The 5979-nt window shown below is 37.2% G+C and overlaps 1 pseudogene; it reads left to right on the forward strand.

The window, feature by feature from the left end:
• LOC104753400 lies at nt 1077-2315 on the forward strand (annotated as a pseudogene).

Raw genomic sequence — 5979 nt, forward strand, 5'->3', positions numbered from 1 at the left:
GAGATTTATTGCAATTTTCATCACCAGAACTATCAAGTTTTCCGAACGTGAATGGTGGTTCGGTATTATATGTATAAGCTATCTCTACAAATGATTAAGTTTACACAACCAGAAAGAAGAATACGACATCCTAACAGATCCCTAATCAAATTTAGCTGACCATAACCCTATCACTGAAGGTGCCAAACAAAGAATGTCAAAAGAAAGATTCGACCTCAGAGCTTACTAGCTTGTCTGCCAAAGAGAGAATGACGACCTTCTGCTATAATCTCTCCGGTCCTCTTGTTTCTCACTACAACAAGTGTTCCTTTATAACGTCCTCTCTCGCCTAACAATCTCGACGTTATCTCCAACTCCTCCTGCTAAATATATTTTGCATTTCAGAATCATCTTTCTGACTATTCAACAAAATCACACAACAAGCGGTCCAAATGAAAGACTGAGAAAAAAAAAAGAAGACGAGCAGACAGACTTACACCGAGCTTAGCTTGAGAGAGGAATGCAATAGACATGTCCACAGAAACACACAAAGGTAAGCTTACGACTTGTACAAAAACAAGTACGGCCTACAATATATATCTGATTCTGCTCACAAAAACCAAATTCAGATCATCATTCAAAGAAGTTAGTATAAACCAAAAATTACGTCTCAAAAATACAAACCGCAGAAAGCAAATCCAAGCTACAACTACAATATATAAATTCTCTAATCACAAGATGGCTCAGTGGAGAAACAAATCAAATTCAAATCATCACACACCACTATTAATCGACTTCTCATCTTATTTCTTCCCACTTCCCACTTCCTATTTTTTATTAGGATAAAATAAACAAAGTTCTTCAGATACTGTACTTGTGTTTGGGCCTTATAAGGCCCTAATTTGAATATCGCTTATACAACGTATTAGGCCTCATTTTACAATCGTCTATACGACGTCGTTAGGGTCTTCGTTCCAAATACCACACAGGTCCACAACAAACTTAATAACAGCTTCTTTAACAAAGTCTACTTGGTTACACTTTCAGTTAACATCTCAAAACTAACTCAAAGACTTGGTCACAATCACACGGAGGAGATGGCTTTGATCTCTGAAACTTCCGACGACGGCTCTAATGGCGGAGATCCAACAAAGAACCCGCAAGAAGAAGAAGAAGAAGCGAATCAAGACAAAGAACCGAAAGAAGAAGACAATCAAGAAGTAGATCAGAATCTTGCTCCGATTCGTCGACGAGATATCCCACTGATACTTATAGAAAGTACCGTCGCGCTCATCCGGAGATGTCATTACCCGAGGCTATCTTTACTGTCCAGAGCCTTCCGTGACGTAATTTCTTCGGATCAACTCCTTGTAACGCGCTCGCTCCTCGGCTTGACTGAACCGGTTCTTTATACCTTGATCACGTTCCCATCTTTTGAACCCCCAAGCTGGTACATTCTCCATCGAAGCAACATGTCTTTACGATTGAGCAGAATCATTTCACTTCCTCCGATGTATCCTGGATGCACTGCCATCACAATCGGACACAAGATTTACGTTATGGGTGGACGCAACGGCTTAAACCAACGCGTAAAGGCTGTGATTGTCATCGACTGTAGATTCCATACGTGGAAACATATCCAGAATATGAAAAGGGAACGTTGCTACGCAGCCTCCGGAGTCATTGACGGAAAGATTTACGTGGTGGGAGGTCGCGAGAGACGATATAATGATTAGGTTGAAGTGTTCGACGTAGAGACTGAGACTTGGGAAACTGTGCCTGGTCCATTCTCTCCCGTTGCTAGTTCTTACGGAGTGTTTCCTATACATGTGGTTTTGGATAATAAGATCTACATTTTGGATCATCACTATTGTTTGGCTTACGATCCAAGACTACTTAGATGGAGTAGTTGGGCAACTGGAAGTCCACAGAGGCTTTTTTGGCACGCTTCCTCTTGCGTGGTTGATGATTTGTTGTATGCCATTGTTCCTGATGTGGCGGCTGTTGGATCTCCGATTGTCGTGTATGATCCAAAGGATATGGTTTGGAGACCTGTCAAGGGTTTAGATGATATGCCTAGTCTCGGTTATTTTTTTTCTAGAATGGCAAGTTTTGGTGGGAAGTTGGTGATATTGGGATGGTGTCAAATCCAGGATAGTTGTGATCATGACACGGAAAAAAACGTTTTGTGTGTAGAGGTTGCGTTGGAAAAACGTCAAGATGGTGCTATTTGGGGGAAGGTCGAATCAACCTCGCCGGTCGAGTCACTAATATCGCCTGTGCATTCTTCAGTCGAGTCGCCTTTCTTTCTGATTTCTCGAACTGTTACGTTTTGATGATTCGTTTACAGCTGCAAGGTATGTTAATCTTTGTTGAGTATTGGAGTATTGATGACCTTTTCTTGAGCCTCAAGTCTTATTTAGGCTTTCATAAACTTGCAGGTAAAGAAGGATCTCATATTACATATACTGTTTCTGAGCAGCTTGTTTACATGAGAGCAAGTATGAAGCATATATAGTGACTCAGAAACTTGTTCTGACACATTAGAGAGTAACTCGTCTTTCTTAATCTTTTTGTGTAGAGTCGGCCACTACGAGACCTGTTGGAATGCATCTTTATTTTGCTTTTTGTTTTTCTTCTTTCAGTAACATTGTCTCAACTACTTTCTGTTTGCTTTTAGTTTAGATATATAACTTTTTTTGTAAGTAAGCAGATTAGTCTCAGACCCTAATGAAACCTAATCTGCTTCTACTATATGAGCAATATGATATCTTGGTATAGAGATGAAGCAAAACACAGTGATCTAATTAGCCGGTGGTTATGATGTTATGGGTAACAAACTGTGGAAGTACAGAGTCCTGATGAAGGGTGAAGTTATCTATATATACAAAAACAGAAGTTAATATCGTTTGTATGATACTCTGTTCTCATTTTTAAAAGACTCACCGTGCTTAAGTATATGAGCAATATAAAAGCAAGACAAACCGGTGGTTTTTATCAGATTTGATAGTGACTACCAAAAGGATCTTCAATGAGCATTTCTTAATTGGTGACCTTATCATTTAAACAACAAATTAGGGTTTCTAAACAGAGAACAAGGGTTGTTGCGATTGTTTGATAAGCACATGAGAGGCACATGTGAGGAGCTACAAAGAAGAATGAGAATAATTTAGAGTATAAATAGAGATAGTGTAGTATTGTAAACACTATCCTGCGTGATCAACATTGTGAGTTTGTTAGATCAGAGCTGCGTCTCTGTTCATGGTGATAAGAGATGAGAACTGTAACTCCGATCTTATCAGTTAGGTTCATCATTTGTATTAGGGATTAAGAAAGAGATAAGAGAGAAGAGTTCTTACTTTCAAACTTATCATTGTTACTGGTAAAAAGACATTTGGTGCATATAGATCGCACTAGAAAGACGTGAGAAGTGGTGATAGTAATTGGGGTCAGGTCGAATCAAGATCGCATGTGCTTTCATCCTGCAAAGTCGCCTTTGATTGTGCTTAATCAAACTGATATGGTTTGATGATCCCATGATGATAATATAAATCATGTTCAGGCATTTCTTTAGCTTCAAGTAGTCTTAATTACTTATAGGTAAGGTTCTTTACATCGATCTACTGTTTGAGCATCTTGTTTATATGAGAGAGCATATATATATAGGAAGCAAAGTGACTCAGAAACTGTTTACTTGACACATCAAAGAGTAAGTCGCCGTTGTTAACTTTTGTTGACAATGTGATTAATACTCTTACTATCTTACAGAATTAGCCTTGTGTATATTTCTTAAGCAGTGTAGATGACTAAGCCATTCTCTTAGCCTTGAAACATAAAATCTTACAAAACTTGTTGAAATGCACCTTCGTTAGTTATCCTTTTTGCCGTTTTGGTGTATAGTTGCACTAACATGGTCTCAAGTTCTTTCTACCATATGGACAAAATATGAAACATTGGTTTATAAGAGATAAGCAGAAGAAGATGGTTTAACCGGTTGGTTTGACTTTATTGGTAACTTACAATTTCAAAGTGAGAAACTTAATACAAATTAAGTCATGATTGTTTGTAATTAAGTAACATTTTCATCTACTGAAATCTCATGAAATTTTATTCTCTTCTTAACATTTAAAGTCCTGTGCTTCAAGCCTTCAAGTATATAAGCAATTTGAAATCTTGGTTTAATTTAGAGATGTGAAGATGGGTCTGGGAGCAAAACAATTAAACTGGTTTACTTAAACGACGTAACTGGAATGACAATCTCCAGACACCCTTAATTAGTACTTCATTTCATCTTCATCATTGATCTTCTGCACTACCTGTGACATCTCTCCATAATCGAATAAGGTAAAACAGAGAAAAGCATTGATATTACGGGAATGTGCGGACCTTAAAATCGATAATGTCGCCAACTCAAGATTAAATGCTCTCTCAAAATCCTTTTCATCAGTACCCCAGCCAAGACGACGAACAAAGCACTTCAATTCAACATTTGAAAAGATGAAGGGTTTCTAAATAGAGAGAACACAGAGACTTGTGAATCAAGTAATCCCGTTCAGAGATATTTTTTGACTCAATTTTTTTTTTTAATATATTTTACCATTGGTGAATTGTTATTAAGGTAAAAATCTTAATGGAAAAAAAAAAGTAGAAACCTGAAGAAAATAATAAGGAAAAAAACTTTGCTTACGTATAGTTTCTGAAGAAAAAGAAAATCATCTGCAAAAATTTAAAATGATGATTTTTTTCTTACCAATTGTTATTTAAACAAACTTTATACACATCTTCATAAAAAACCAAAATATTAGTAAGTAGAGAAATATATACACAGCTTCTTTCAAAAATCGAATTTGGTCTCCCTTTCAGTTAATTCTTTGCTATTGAGGTCACACGGCGATGGCTTTGATCTCTGAAACTTCCGATGACGGTTCTAACGGCGGTGATCCAAACAAGAATCCCGAAGAACCAAAATTAGATAGTGTTCCTTGTAAAATTTAGAACCAAAATCTTGTAAGAGTCTCACTTGAATATCAAAAGAAAACAATTTGATTTCATCCAAGGCAATTATCTCAAGCTCAGCTCTTAGCCTACCATTTCATCAATTGATTCCATCGGTTTGATTGTTTCTAAGTTCTACATCCAATGGATTGATGGACTCTCTGAGGTCGTCAGATCCCTGATAGTTTCATGTTCAATGTTAAGCACAAGAAGAATTATACACTCTCTAGGTTAAGTGTATACAGAGTATTATATTGTAACGTAACTTTGGAAAAGGATAATGGCTCACCTCTTGCTTCTCTTGAAGTGTTCCATGGGCATCCGAACAAACGGTGTCTACTATATTTTCATCAGTTGGTTCACAATGTCCAAGCTTCAAACAACGTACTGTACATGTAGTGTATTTTTACAGAAACTGCATTTTGCTTTACGAAAATTAGAATTTACATCAAACTGATTATGAGATGATTCAGCAGGTGGATCCACATTTTGCAGCTGACCAACTGATGTATGATCCAGATCCTCAGAATGAGCCTGGTTTACATGTAACATGTCTGGTAACACTGATCTTGGAGAAGTACGTAGCAGATTCTTCAAAGATAACAGTTTACGTTGAAGCCAAGCTGACATCATAGATAACGGTTTCTCTTACCATATATAACCCAATAATTAAAAAACAGACATAATTCCATTTCAAATCAGAACAAGATTGAAAAAAAAGAAGCCGAGCAGACTTACACCGAGCATAGCTTTAGAAAGGAATGCAATAGACATGAACGTGAGTAAGCTCTTCATCCACAAGATTGCAGTAGCACTATTAGCTACATCAATTCCCGTCTCTATTCTGCCATTATCAAACTTAAAAGTGATCTAGCACCTTGTTAATGGCAAAAAACAACAAGTCAACGCTAATTAGGCCCATTTGAAAATCGCATATGCGACGTATTAGGCCTCATTTGAAAATGAGATTTTACGGTTTTAACGGGAAAATGTAATTTTGCAGTT

The sequence above is a fragment of the Camelina sativa genome, chromosome 16 (assembly GCF_000633955.1).
Source record: "Camelina sativa cultivar DH55 chromosome 16, Cs, whole genome shotgun sequence".
Lineage (NCBI taxonomy): Eukaryota > Viridiplantae > Streptophyta > Magnoliopsida > Brassicales > Brassicaceae > Camelina > Camelina sativa.